The sequence below is a fragment of the Tenrec ecaudatus genome, chromosome 2 (assembly GCF_050624435.1).
Source record: "Tenrec ecaudatus isolate mTenEca1 chromosome 2, mTenEca1.hap1, whole genome shotgun sequence".
NCBI lineage: Eukaryota > Metazoa > Chordata > Mammalia > Afrosoricida > Tenrecidae > Tenrec > Tenrec ecaudatus.
The window spans coordinates 265,755,051-265,770,896 of record NC_134531.1 but is presented as its reverse complement, the minus strand read 5'-3'; the positions used below and the strand labels follow the sequence as shown (position 1 = coordinate 265,770,896).

The window sequence follows — 15,846 nt, the reverse complement described above, 5'->3', positions numbered from 1 at the left end:
ATTTCTCATTTAAAAATATACATTTGCTTCAGTGCATCATTCCATTTAAATTTAGTACTTGAATAATTGAAAATCCAGTTTTATTTCAATATTGCCACCCTCGGCCTCTTTCTAACAGAGCAACATTAAAACTTTTACTCCACTTCTGTCAAGTTCTATCCTTATTGAGCAGGCAGGCATTGCTCAGCTAAGCACAGAGCTTTTGACATTTAAAGTAACTGGAGCAAATTAATGTGATTTTAAAAAATGCTTCATCTATATCATCATTACTTTAAAACTTGAACTGCTTATGCAATGAGGAAGCTAAATCTTTTGCATATATCAGTACAAAAATACAGTGGAACTATTAGTAGGCATAGAATGAAAATAAAATTGACGGAAAGTTGCCTACCTTTGAATAACATAGAAAATAAAAAGTAACACTAAAAATTTAGGCCAAGCTAAAACTTTTTTCCCCTTCAGCTCTCTTATTTTATTTGCGTAATTAACTCAAAAGAAGTGAAAAAAGTGACAAATTTCTAAAAGTATAACACAGTGTGTGTGTTTTCAAGGTTAGACCAGGATAGCTTTGTTGAAAATAAGCTCCAGGAGAGCAAGCGTATTGCAAAGGCCGTGACCTTTCAGCGTGGAGGTGACTGTTAGAGACTATGGGAAAATACTTATTATTCTTCTTATGGTTCATTGTAGAAAAGTGCAAGAGTAGGTACTGTGCAATATTTATCAAACATATCAAAAATTGCTTCATCCTTGCTTATTGATGATTTACAAGCACATGTTGCCACTGTTGTTCACTTCCATTGAGTCTGCAACAAACTGTTACTTGATACTGCACTATCTTCATAATCATTAATAGTCTGTGTCCATTCTTATAGCCATTGCACATTTTCCGTGTCTAGGGGATTCACTTTTTAACATCATATTGACAGAAAGTTTGTTGTTATTCATATAACTTTTCCATTGACTAATTTTCAGAAAGAGTTAGCCATTTCTTCCTAGTGTGGAATTCTGCTGAAATTTGGCCAGTATTATTGACCAGTGGGAGGCTTCCAGAATGATTAAAACACACAAGCCATGACAGTGTTACAAACTGAAAGATTGTGATCACACACATATTTAGGCCCCTTTGTGACTCTGGTGCTGAGAGAGACTGCAAAAATTTAAATTATAAAGCTATATATCTGTTGTCAATTTTCACACATTTTTAAGAGAGGTATATTAGATCCAAATGAATGTGACGATATACATTTTTCCAGGGAATCATCATCTAAACTTCATTAATATAGTCAGACAAAGTTGAACTGTTATATAGCAATTATGACATTTATTCAGTGGTGGCACTGGTTAACAAGGTGAAACAGTAGACTGCTGAGATGTTGAATGTAACTAACCATAGTAACTTTCCCAATCACTTGATGGTATGAAGGACAGAACTATGTACAGGCTTTAAAGATTTTTTATCATATGTGTATCCATATAATATGGGCAGGATAAACAATCTTGAGGAGAAAATAATGGGACCAAAGGTTCCAGTGGGCCATGAAAGAGGAGGATTTTGGAGGGGTGTGTGTGTAAGTGAATGGTGAACCAACAAACAGGGACAGGGGAACATCGAGGGATCTACAAATGATGGAGAGGAGGGTGTAGAAAGCCTAGTGGTGTTTGATCTATTGTGATGTAGCAGAGAGGAATTACTGAGAGCCAAATGAAGGGTGAACATGATGGTGGAGCAGCAGGAAATAAAAAGGAAACAGAGGAAAGAACTAGGAGATGAAAGTTACATATAGAGGTATGAATATAGACATTTATATTAATATATAAAGATAGGGGTATGGGATATGTATATATATAATAAAATACTAAAGTAGCAGATGGATTTTCGACCTGTACTTAAGTTTTCCCTCAACACAAGAACACTTTAATAATGCGGCACTGTGTGACACTCACCTTCCTGATATGATTGATGAAGACAAAATGGGTGCATAAGCAAATGTGGTGAGGAAGGTTGATAGTTCTTGGCTAATAAAAGATATAACATCTGGGTCTTAAAAGTTTGAAGTTAAACAAGCAGCTATCTAGCATGGAAGAAACACAGTCCAAATGGAAGAAACATACCAACCTGTGTGATCATGAGCTGTTCACAGGATCAAAGATCAGAAGATCAAAAACAATCGTATCATTGCGACCCATAGCCCATCTGTCGATCATCAGAAATTTCCTTGCAGAAATGATACACAGAAGGGACGACTCATCCAGTGTGCAGTGTAGCTCTGATGAAACACAACATTCCTCTAGTTCTTTAAGGCTTCCTCCTCTCACTATCATGGCCCCAGTTTGACCACACAAATCCTGCTACGCTGGCATGTATATGTGCATTGGTACAGATAAAAACTTTTGATACATAGAATCCAGGATAGATATACCCTTTAGAAAAAGCAATGGGAGTTATGATTCCATGTGGATACGGGAAGTGAGGGGGAGGGAAGAGGGGGAAGAAGGAACTGATAGTAATGATGGATGTATAACCTCCCTCAAGGGGGACAAATAGCAGAAGTATAGGTGAAAGGATTGTGAAAAAATATTATTATATATATAATTGAGGGTCACTCAGGTCGATGAGGGAGGGAATAAAGAGGAGCTGCTTTCAAGGACCTCAAGTAGAAAGAAAATGTTTTGAAAATGATGATGGCGGCATCTGTACAAGTTCAATTGATGCATTTGATTTATGGATTGTTATAATATCTGTAAGAGTCCCCAATGAAAAGGTAAATAAAAATGATTAAATAAAACAAAAACATTTACAACAAAGCTATATTAGAAGCAAGCATCATAATGAAAGTGTATTTTTATGATTCAAAATAGAAAATCGAGCACTCCATCTATTCCTCCCAGTCAACGCTGGCCCACAATAACCCTATAGGACAGCATGGAGCTGCCCTGTCAGGTCCTGAGACTGTAGCCGTTTATTCCAGGAGGAAGCCCTTTCTTGCTCCTGCGGCATGGCTGTAGGTTAATTGTGGGAATCACAGCCCAACTCATAACCCTTATGTCACCAGCGCTTCCTTTGAATAATCGAATATCAAATAGACCAATATGGGCACGCATTTAGACGACAAAAGAGATCCTTGGTACCCCACGGAAATTCAATACTTATATTCATCAAAACACTTTTAAAATTGAGTTGGAATAAAATTTAGAGACTGAGAAAAAATCTTTGCAAACTATAGATCTAATAAATTATCTACCACACAGGTAAGTTAAAATATATATATAGCTAATATGTTTCTAGTCCAAGCTTATGATCAAGCTTATTCCTAGCAAAGCATGCTTAAACATATCTCTAAAATTAGTGGATGGCTGCAGACAAGTCTCTCAATTCATACCTATTTGTTTCATTAAGGTGGCTTCAAATAAATCAAAGCAGTGGCTGAAGGGATTTCTTGGGCGAGTTAAATTCAAAGCTGGGAGGGTCAACACAGAACACCATGGACACAGTTTGGGGAGACTTTAGGGTGTGCTCTTTAGGTATTTGTTTGTCTATTTGTTTGGGATAACTTGTTTGTCACTGAAGACTGCGAGTCTATTTCAATTTTTATTTGCCTCCTCCTTTTTATTATTATTATTTTGTGAAAGCCACTCAGAGCACTATTTAGGTTTGAGGGATCAGAAATCTGGAGGAATTTTTTGTTTGTTTTTGATTTTAAAGAAACATACCACATATATTTGCACAGCCCATCTCAAGAAATGAAATTAACAACAACATCCTGCTAAATCCTTCTTATATGTGGCTCTCTCCTCTCCCCACCTATTTCTTCCGCCCTGCCTCCTCAATAATCTAGCCCTAATCTAGTCTCATAGATTTTCTTGAAGAATGCTAGACAATGCTGGAGTTTATTAGGAAAAAAAGAGTTTAAGGAAATTAAAACTTTCGTTGAGTAGAAAAAAGGCCAGGAAATTTTTGAAAGGGCTTATTTTTCTATCAGGACATTGCACCTGCTTATTCTTTTATGGCAGCAAGACTGTTCGAGAGAATGCCCTTGGAAGTCTTGCCACACCCATCCTATAGCTCTGATATTGCCCCAACTCCCCAGGCATCTTTTTGTTCCCCAAACTCAAAGAGCATTTTAAAGGAAAACCATTTACATCCCTCAGAGATATTAAAATGACCATTTTGATGTGATATAAATCAAAGAGTACAGACTTATTTGTAGAAGGATTAGAGAGATAGACACATAGAATATATGTAGGGAAAAATGCATATTTTGTTTATAAAAATCATGTTTGTCTATGATTTTGTAACAAGAATTTATGCTTACATGTGTGTGTGCATGCACAAACACATTTCGATATTTTTTAGCTTCTAGAACCTAACATCAAAAAGAGAGCTCACTCAAAATTGGGCAAAGGGTATACCATTGTTTTATAGTCATTTCAAATCTGTAGATATTTCTTTAATGGTGTTCAGTTAACTTTAATAGAAATACCAGTACAGACATGTGGAAGGGGCTTGTCTGTCTCAGAGAGGGTGATACTATTTCTATTGGTAGATAAACTAGGGAGGAGATCTTGCCATTGCAAATACACTAATATTACTTATAGATACCCCACATGGGAAAATATGTCCTGTATATGTTCTTAATCAGGCACTTTGAGCTGAATTTCTATCCAACCCTTGGTGAGTGAATGCTATAGACAGCCAGTAAGCCGTCATCCTTTCCAGGTGCACAATATTCTTCACAGGCCCCACCAGAAGGACCTGACTTGGAAATTCGACTTAAGGGAACAAATCTGCTGCAGATTAAGGAACTGTAGCACTCCTTTGGAATAAAGGCAAAAATGCCTTAGTGTGAAAAGTAGATGAGGAAGTCACTGGGTTTGGGTTCAAATCTTGAGGCTATCTACTCCCGTAAAGAACTGCAGCCTCCGAACTGTAAGGGCAGTTCTACCCTGTCCTATAGAATCGCTATGAATTGGAATCGACTCAATGGCAATGAATTTGGTTTATTAATAATTGGCAACATAAAGAAACATCTTTGCTATTTTCATACTCTTGCTTTCTTAGAACGCATTTTAGTCCCACAGGCACACTTTTGCCATAGTTGACTAAGCATCATTGGATGTTTAGCCCTATCTCCAACCTCCATCGTTTGTATCCTTATGTTTTTAATCTATTCAAGTCAATAATTCATTTGTGTTTTACTACAAAGCTGTCTGATACGTGTATCCTTTCCTTTTCCTAACAATATTTTAAATTCTATACCATTGCCTATTTTAATGATCTGTCGATGGAATTACCATATGCCCTATGGGGATTATTTATAACCTAGGGAGGGGACATGTGGCCCTTGGGCCACAAAGTCATCAATACCAGATAAAATCACACACCTCATCAAAGATAATTAGTTCTAGCCATCAAATTCCAAAACCAGACTCACTACCATTGAGTCATTTACAACAGGAGTAGAAAACACCATCTTTCTCCCAAATTAGGAGTGTGCTAGTTAAATGTTTAACCAGTATGGTCCATAAATAATATTATAAATATCCAGAGGACCCCTGAATAAAAAGGTTCCCCGTCTCTGATTTATAATATTCCCCAGTTAAAGGATAACAATGTCTCTAAACAGGATCATGGACATATAACCTTAGATGTATTGATGTATTTTGAGCTCATGCTTAATCCTAAACCTTACTCTACAAACAATTAGTTGTTTTGACATGTTCCTACTTGCCCTCATGAAGACACCACAGAAGATACAGCAAAGTATTGTAAACAATCAGATCCAGGGCACTAGATGATTCTGGAGTCTTAAGCCCTTGTCTTCAAACCAGAAGCCATCTAGGTGAGGTGTCAGCTAAGTCTACAAAGAAGAAGCATTCAAGCTTTTCTGAGTCAAAGATTGTAAATTATGAAATCTAAGATCGGAGGAGTGAATTATATTAGAGCTTAAACTCTGAACACCTGGTTTGCAGAAAGAAGGTTGTGAAAGACAGTGAAATATCAAAATCCATTTGCAGAGGCCCTATGTGGACTGAGCCTTCTTTAAATCCCATCTGATCACTGACCAGGGATGTGAATGTCCTTGCTATTAAACAGAGTGCCTTAGAAAGTGGATTAATGCAGATTAGGGTAGGCTAAAAGTTAATACTTTATCATTTGTTTTCCCTTTTGACGCATTTTAAATTTGTTTGTTGTTGTTGTTTTTCACAGTGCACCCCACTTCAGTGCCCCATGCCCATGGGATAGGCCAGGGCTTGGTTCAGGGTGACAGTTCGCTCTGCCATGGAACACTATGAGGGGCCATGGGGCCGGGCCTGCCGTCAATCCAAACCCATGCACTTGTTCTGGTTTGTGTCTGCTTTCCTTTGTACTGATATTTTCGTATGATTGATTTTGTTATTGTTGCTAGACTTTATTTATTTATTTATTTATTTATTTTTAATTAAAAGATCTTTTTATTGGGGCCTCTTACAACTCTTGATACAATCCATCCATCAATTGTATCAGACATATTTGTACTTATATTGCCATTGTTCTTTACTCTTGACTGCTGCACGGCTCCTTCAAGGTGCACTGATTGTGGATCCAAGCAAGACAAAGTCCTTGACAACTTCGATCTTTTCTCCACTTCAGGATGTTACCTGCTGGTCCATGCAGCATTCCCTTGTTCTGTTCGCACAACTGCCTCTGGATCCAGGTACAGGGTCCACATGAGCATGATGAAGTGTTCTGGAATTCCCATTCTTCTCAAGGCTAGCCATAATTTGTTATGATCCACATATGTATATGTTTGGAATGGTTTATAGAAAAGAGATGGCTTCTACAGTTGTAGAGACAGGCAAGTCTATGGGTCAGATATCAGATTGGAGGTTTCTCTCATCTCAAGTAGCTGCAGGGGCTGATGAATACAAGACTAGCAGGTTAAATGACATGCTTCAGGCTGCAGAGACTTAGGAATTCAAGGTCAGCAAATAAAATAGCAGGCCACTGACAACTTCCAGGATTGGCAGGCTACTGGCTCCAGTCCACAGAACCAGGGGTCAGTGGATGAGTCAGATGTAGGATTCAGACCCAGGAAAAGGCAAGCAAGCTTTCTCATATCCTCCATTTATATTGAAAGCAGATAAGACTCCTGAGGAAACATACATTCAACTGGTTGGCTGCTCATAGCAGATCTCACTATGGAAGTGATTAAATTATGTTAATTACTAATCGCATCCTAGTGTATTACTGTTTAACTGCCAAACTACTGAGAATCCTAGCCTAGTCAGGTTGACAAACAAACTTTAATCCTGCTTAGTAAGTGTTATAAAGCTCTGTTAGTTCTGCCGATAAATACACTGCCAGCACACTTTGGTCCAAAGGTGTTCAGCTCTTCCATTCTGTAAACCCACCACTCTACTCTTGTTGGTCTTCTGGTTCTGCTGTCTCTGCTTCTCTACCTCTACTCCCTGTCTCGCATTGTCTCTGGAGCCACAGCCTCTGGTCTCCCACACTAAAGAACTTTAGTGCAGCGATTTTAGGTTGCCGTCCACTCACTCCTGGTTATTCCTTCTTGATGCTTGGGAGCGCTCCCTTTTCACCTTTGAGAGGGCTCATTTTAAATCAAGCAGAAAACTAAACTGTCAAATCCCTTGTTAGGGTTCCATATACCTTATTTGAATGGCTCCACGCCAAAGGTACTCCATGTCCTTTATTTACATCATCAGCAAGCTATGCAATCCTTTAGTAGGCCACAGGTACCTCACATTTGCATAGTCCTATATAGTCATTTGGTGAGATTTATACAGACATTGGTAGGGAGAGCCAAGTCGTTCACCATACTGCAAAGTGGAATGACTGAAACTTATAGAAGTAATCATTATACTTTATACATTATACAATACACTATAGAAGCAATCATCATTATACATTATACTTTACAAATTTCAATGACACAAGAATCTGTATCTCTGAGCGGGGAGCGGGGAGGGAGGGGGGAAAAATAGGGGGACCTGATGCAGAGGGCCTAAGTGGAGAGCAAATGCGTTGAGAGTGATTAGGGCAAAGAATGTACGGATGTGCTTTATACAATTGATGTATGTATATGTTTGGATTGTGATAAGCGTTGTAGGAGCCCCTAATAAAATGTTTAAAAAAATTTTAATTAAAAAAATAATCTGTCTCTCCTTGTCCCACCTTTATCCTCCTACTTCACATAAAATTGCCACCACCCCAAAATAAAAATTAACAAAAAAAAATATTGCTTTGAGTCAATTCCAACTCATAGTGACCCTATAGAGCAGAGTAGAACTTCCCTATAAGGTTTCAGAGGCTGTAAGTCTTTATGGGAACTGACAACTTTATCCTACTCCCAGAGTAGCTAGTGGATTCAAACCACTAACCCCTGTGACTAGCAGCCTGATGCTTAACTCACTGTACCACCAACATAAGATTAATAAATGATCCTTTTTGATGATAATGACTGATTTTAAAATGCCCCTTTATATTACATATAGTTTTTATGTATATGTCTTGTAAAAATAAAGAATCTCTTCAATAAATCATTATTACAAGATCAACAGGAAGGAACTCTTACCCTCTTCAGTCATGTACTTGACCAGTTCTTCCTTAGTGAGAAACCCGCGTTTAGCTGGATCTAATACCTCAAACGCACGAAGAAGGATATCTTCTGGAATTGGTCTGTATCTTCTTTCCAGTAGTACTTCTGTCATCACGGGAAGAAATTTTTCTAATCGGATGTATCCAGTGGGTTCTTCTACATCTGCAATCAGGTCATGCAGCTCTCCTTCACTGGGGCAGCATCCCAATGACCAATCTCTCTCACATCCACTGTATTGTTCGACTCATGGTCAAATATTTCAAAGGCTTCTTTGATCCTTTTGTGAAATTCTGTTATTGCAGTCTCTGGGCTTTCCCAGTCTTTATCCTCCGCCATCTTGTTGTGGAGCCAGTCGCCCGGGAGACGCCCAGCGCGGCTCCCCCACCCCCTCCGGCGCCCGTGGCGGGCCTCGACTTTATTTATTTATTTTGGTATTTTTTTATTTATGACATCTAGGCTGGTAAATATATAGAGACAGTAATTAAATTAATACTTTAATAGCAAGAAAAATAATGATTTCATAGTAATATGGCAAAGAAGTTTGTGGTGAAATGGACAGCTAATATGAAATCTTAAAATTGATTGTGGTGATGATGGCATGGTTTTGTGTCATATAGTTAATATATTGAATTGTATGGCATTTGAATTATATGTCAATAAACCCATTAAATTGAATCTATATTTTAATGATTTGAAATTTTCATGTAAGTGTTGAGAAAATGAATGATACATTATGAAACATATGCTGTTTTATCACAGGGACTTTACAGTACTTCATTATTGATAAAACTGAGCAAAGTTTGAATTGTACACTTATTTATTATTAAAGATAAAGGCTTATTTTTTAAACATTGGGCATTTCCAGGCAATTCACCAAAGAACATACTCAAGCATTGCCCCTCATCCACTATCCACTGCTGTCAAATCAATTCAGAGTCTTATAGAACTTTAAAGGATAGATTATAACTTTGTGCTAGGATTTGAGGCAGTGATATTTATGGGGCAGATCTTTTGTGGAGACACAAGTTGGGTTTCAGCCACCTACTTCTCAGATAACATCTGGGTCCTTAATTGGCAAGTCTCTGGGTTCCTTCAGGTTTACACCCTATGGACACAAAAATTACACAACTAGACATATCAATATTTTATTCAATACAGCATATTAATAGCAAAACTGAAACAACTCATGTCACTTAAGAGATAAAGAGATGAAAAATAAAAATGTTATATATATGTATATATGTCACTTACATGACAAATGTAAAGCAAAATATCAAGCAAAATAAATGTGACATTTGTGTACACATACATATATATAATATTAATAAGCTCATATATATATAGGAAAACTACACAACGTTAAAGAAACCGGAAGGAAAAATATATACAGCATGGATGGACATCAAGGATAGCCTACTGAGTGAAATAAGTCAATTGGGAATTGAAAATATTATACCATCTAACTTATATGAAATGACAAGAATTGTTGAATATAAATGAATGGTTACTAGTGATTAAGGAGCCGTGGTGGTGTAATCATTATGAGATGGGTGGTTAAGTGGAATTTCAGCAGTTTGGAATAACCTGCTGTTCCTTGGGAGAAAAATGAAACTTTCTACTCTCATAAAGAGTTATAGTCTTGGAAACTCACAGGATAGTTCTAGCCTGTCCTATAGACTCGACTGTGTGTCAGCATCAACTTGATGGCAGTGATTAATTGGAGTAGAAAAGTGAGGGAGAAAAGGAGTTATTAGCTGGGAAAGAATGCTTTTTAAATTGAGTAAGGAGAAAATTGATATCCACCAAGGGTTATATGCTGTATACACTTAAGTATCACCTGACCCAAATTTTACAACAAAAAACTGGGGAAACTTATTGACTGGAATATAAGCCTAGGGTGGGAAATGCAGCAGCTACTGGTAAATTGGAAAATAGAAATAGATACCAATAAAATTACTTTCATTGAGGCATCAGTAGGTTAAATGCGTTTGAATAATTATTACCAAGAAAAACAGTAAACTAGTTCTGTAAGGGGAAAAGAGGGTCAACAAAAAAATATGGTGTCAACAACTATCCACACAGTGTTTCTGCATGCGCTGCTTACCGCATGGACACAATGGAGCATGTATAATCTGAGGCCTAACGCAGGCTGATGATATTCCAGAATGCGCTGACGTGACTGCATATAGCAGCCTGGGTTTGGGCCCATAATAAACACGCTGAGTTGTGCATGCATGTGCTGGGTTACTGCTTATGCAGCGTTACCGCATATGTATGGGAAGTGCCAATGCAACCCATGCAGAAACACAGTGCGTACACAGCACAGCGTGTATGTTATGAACCCTAACACAGGCTGTTTTATGCAAGCATAGTCAACACTGGGTCCAGATAGGGGTTAATAAGAAAATAAAAAATAATGTGCAGCAGACTTAGTACTGTAAATAAAAGTACGGCATATCCAAGACCAGAGAGATGCTGGTACTTGTATTCAGCAATGCTTGGGCGGAGCAAGGGGCAGGGGGGTGACCAAGCACAGGTAACACTGTAAAGGCTACGTCATTGGTCACAGCCCTGGAGAAGAGCGGGAGAAAAAGAGCAGCTTCAGCTAACAATCATCTGACAAGGATGCGGTGCGCACCAGGTGCCAGCACAGAGAAGCGGGCTGGTTCTTGCCCAGTACAGCACGGACAACATGGAGGCCGCTTGGGTGCAGGAGAAACGAAGAGTGGTCAGCAGTCCTCGGAGCACGCACAGAGGCTGCAGGTGCCTGCAGGTGAGCGGGAGAGACCTGAGAACACCCGCACTGCACCGGAGAACAGGTGAGTGGGACCCTCACTTGGGTGTAAGCTGAGGGAGGCTTTTTCAGCATAACAATGTACTGAAAAACTCGGCTATACATGTGTATATGCGGTAATTGAAAAATACAATTTATATCATGAATCTGTACAGCAAGAAAACAGTGCAGGGAAGGCAGGGAAAATAAAGGCAAATACAATTTTATAAGCTACAGCAAAAGCCACATCTAATTTTAAACAACAACAAAGAAAATGTACTAGTTGATATTATGTAGTTACAACTAAACAATTCAGGGAATTAGATCCCTTGGTTTGAAGAGTCATAGCGTATGAGTCTATCCAGTGAACTGGCCTAATCTTTTGAGAGTTTCTTTGATATTTCGTCCTCTGTTATGTGGTACTGAGGGTCTTCCAAGTGTGTGAGAGATACCAAACGAAATTCAACTGGCCTCCATTCACCGGATACCAGACAGGAAGAAAGTGACCCAAGAACGAGATATTTGCCACCTCGGTTTAAATGCACACCCTCCTGTGAAATTGTTCTTGAACTAAAAACACTATTTTAAAAAGTGGTGTCCTTGAGTGCTGCACCCTTTTAAAGAATTATCAATAAGAGATCAAAATAATAGTAACTCTTAGCACAGATAAGAACTTCAAGGGACAGAGAATCTACTATAATTGTGATTAAAAATATAATAGTCAAAATGTGAAGAATGTTATCAATATTATATACATGTATACATTATTGAATGAGTGTGTGCTTTGTGGTGTATATTTTCACCAAAAGAAAAAAAAAACAAGAAAAGAAAAAAGAAAACAAAATCAGGGTATCCAGTTAATCAACTCATCCATTTTCACACATAGAAAAGGGGCCCTGTTAAGAAAATATTGTATGCTTCACAAAACTGAGCAAATGATCAATTCTTGGAAATTTTAGTCATGTCTTTTTATTAAATGTCTCAATATATTCTCCAAATTATGCCCTCTATTATCTCTGATAAAAGTGGTAGTACATTTCTTAATTTAACTCCTATAAGAGTTGTTTGAAATAGGTTAAATATTTCTATGACAAATACATTAGTTAAAAAAATATAAGGAAGCATTCACTATAATTAATATATCATTTTAAAGATAAGGCAATTTCAGATATGTTTCAGAGCTCTAAAAGGGTAATAAGCTTTAAATATGTGCAGTCATATTGGTGGGCATATTGCTTGCATATTTTATTATAAATCACATTATCTGGATAAATGTATAATGACCAGAGAAAAGCAAATAACCTTGGTTTATTCTTATGCTTTTATTATGCAGTTCACATTCTACCTCATTGATTTTGTTTTTTGATATCACTTGAAAATTACTTGTATTTGTACTAATCCTTTTCTCCTTTTAACAGAATTAATTCCATTTGTTGTAATCAATTTTTGAAAATCCAGTCCCCTTATTGTATTTGCTAGATCATATTTTCTTTTAGCCAAATCTTTCATTGTTTCCCTTCAATATTTATGTAATTGGCTATCATATTTTTCAGAGTTAAATGCATGAAGGAGGCCTTTGTGTGTGTGTATGTGTGCAGAGTATAATTCACAATATATAATTTTAGAAACACTCTCAGCTGATAATCTATGCTTAACTAAGGGAAAAATAACTTTCTTAATAGTTTATGATTTAATATCTTAATTAAATAAATATTCAATACTATATCATGATAATATATAGTTGGCTGAATATTTTTATTTGAGGTGAGTAGAAAAATGTATCTTCACAGAAGCATGTGTGAAATGCTTACAATATACCAGATCACCTTTGCGATGATTTACTGTCCATATCTGTTCATTGTTTTAAAATTGAAATAAGTTACTTATTATATTGGTGAGATATCTAAGGTACATATAGATTAAGTATACTTGCTTAGTAATGAAAACACAAGACATGCAAGCAGAAGTAGTCTGAAACTAGACACTCTGATTCCTGAGCTTAAGTGTTGTTAGTCATTATGTTTTGAGAAAATAAAATGTATTTTACAAATAAGGGAAATGAGTATAAGATTATACTTAAAATACAGCATACTATTTATCTTTATATTACTCATATCTTTGAAATTTTTATCTTTTTGGCCTCTACTTGTTTGAGATTCAGTTTTATCCCCTGGAAAATAAGGGCTATAATTTATGTTTGCTTTAGAATAATGAATAAGTGGATACTAGTACATCAATGCCATGCTGCCTGATGGAGGAGAGAAGTCAGTTTTCTGAAATCAGATCAGTTGTCCGAGATATACCCTGGGATAGGAAAAGTGTTACGTGCTAAAGGCCATTATCATAGCATATAAATAGCTGGAATCAACACAAGTGGATTTTATTTGGGTTAGTATTTATTAAGTGCACATAATATAATTGGAACTATCTCAGCAGCTCTAGACTTACAATGATTCTACTGACCTCTTGATTATGTATATGACACATTAGAGGACAGAGAGTTTAGGATACTTGTTAGAGGTTTCCCAGCTAATGAGTGGCAGAACATTTTAATGAATAAGACAATTTTACTCCAGAACTGATACTTAGTATACAAATGTCTTTAGGTGAAATAAAATTCTTAAATAGGAAAAATGCCTAAGGAGAGCGGTCAACAAATAATTTCAGAAGTGCATGTGATGATTCTGTTCCTTTTAAAATATAATAATTATACATAAAAGGTCCATATATATAATTGATATATAAGCCAAGGAATCAATATTTGCAGCCCTAGAATACCAAGTATTTTATCCACAAGGCTTTATCATTTTTTGAGTTATGTAAATATAAGATTAAAAATACTAGCTTATATATATTAAAATATAGAGTGGCTTTCATTTATACAATGGTCAGTAACAGTTACAAAATAAAGAAACTGGCCCTTAAGGATAAATGGCCCATTTGCTTCCTTTTTCAGGATACTACAGATTTTATTTTTAGAAAAATGTATTTTTCTAACAAGTAGAGAAAGGAGATCTATTTGATGCCACACATTATGCTCTTTTGACAAAAGAGCATTATAAACTAAGGACATTGGTTTTCTCGGGATATCTATTTAATATAGATTCAGTTCTGTCTTTCTCCTTTACTGCCTTATGCTCTGGGAGCTCTAAGTGCTTATGTAATTTCAGTCTACATCCTTTGAATTCTAAATCTCTCCCATTCTATCCTTGTTAATATCATGGCTATAATTCCTTATCTCTCTGTGTCTATAAAATATTGCTGATTCCATCATTTCAATCTTAAGAACTTAGAGTAATTTTCAGTTAGTTATAATCAATTCTGATTTCTCAAGTATAAATTTAAAGCTACCTAAATAACCTAAATCATTCTGTATTCACTGTGCCCCAAATATTACTATCAGCTATTGTAAAATTTTATTGCTCCAAGTGACTTCAAAAACTGTTATGTTCCTATTAAACTGATTTGAAATTCAATTGTAGATACACCCATATAATTTACATAAAGACACATGTACATACTAGAAAATTCCACTGTGTTAAATTTTATCTAATTATTTTTAACCATTTAGGCTATAAGCTCCCTGAAACACATATAAATAATTAGTATACTAATACACCTTATCAATATCTAAATAACAACTCTATTATGAAAACATTACTAATAGGGAATCTAAGCTTTTTCTAGCACTTGAATTTTTTCAGAAAATACTCTTAATAAGAATATGGGAGAGTAGAGGGTGAGTGGGTTGGAAAGGGAGAACCGATTACAAGGGTCTACATGTGACCTCCTCCCTGGGGGATGGACAACAGAAAAGGGGGTGAAGGGAGATGCCGGATAGGGCAAGATATGACAAAATAATAATCTATAATTTATCAAGGGTTCATGAGGGAGGGGGGAAAAAAGAGGACCTGATGCAAAGGGCTTAAGTGGAGAGCAAATGCTTTGAAAATGATTAGGGCAAAGAATGTACAGATGTGCTTTATACAATTGATGTATGTATATGTATGGATTGAGATAAGAGTTGTATGAGTCCCTAATAAAATGTTTAAAAAAAGATTAGAATAAAAAAAAAGAATATCAATGAATGTTGAAAATAGATTCTTACATGTCAGAGGCTTCAAAAAGTTTTTGAAAAAATTTTATTATCCTTTGTTTCCATTTTTCCATGACTTTTTACTCTTTCACATATTGCTTTCTTTTAAGAAGTTATATTTTAATCATTTCAAAAATTATCTTGAAATATACATGATGGCAGTTGAGATGTTATGTGGCATCATCATATAGTACACTTGTATAAATAAGGAAGACTAAATAGGATCTTTTATTTAAAATCATACTAGTTTCTTGGTCCCTGGGAACTTTTATACTGATCAGAAATTTTAGAAATAGTGCTTATCGTTCTTTAGCAACTATTACCCAATGGATCAAATTCAGAAGAACAGTTAGTGACTAACACTGGTTAGTCAATGG

The 15,846-nt window shown here is 36.3% G+C and overlaps 1 non-coding gene and 1 pseudogene across 1 annotated transcript; both read right to left on the bottom strand.

Moving 5' to 3' along the window:
- Positions 1-6,203: 6,203 nt before the first annotated feature.
- On the bottom strand, positions 6,204-6,335 carry LOC142442195 (small nucleolar RNA SNORA42/SNORA80 family). The gene has a single exon (XR_012783423.1). It is a non-coding gene; the product is annotated as a small nucleolar RNA SNORA42/SNORA80 family (small nucleolar RNA).
- Positions 6,336-8,471: 2,136 nt separating this feature from the next.
- Positions 8,472-8,984, bottom strand: LOC142441474 (dynein regulatory complex protein 8 pseudogene; annotated as a pseudogene).
- Positions 8,985-15,846: the final 6,862 nt, after the last annotated feature.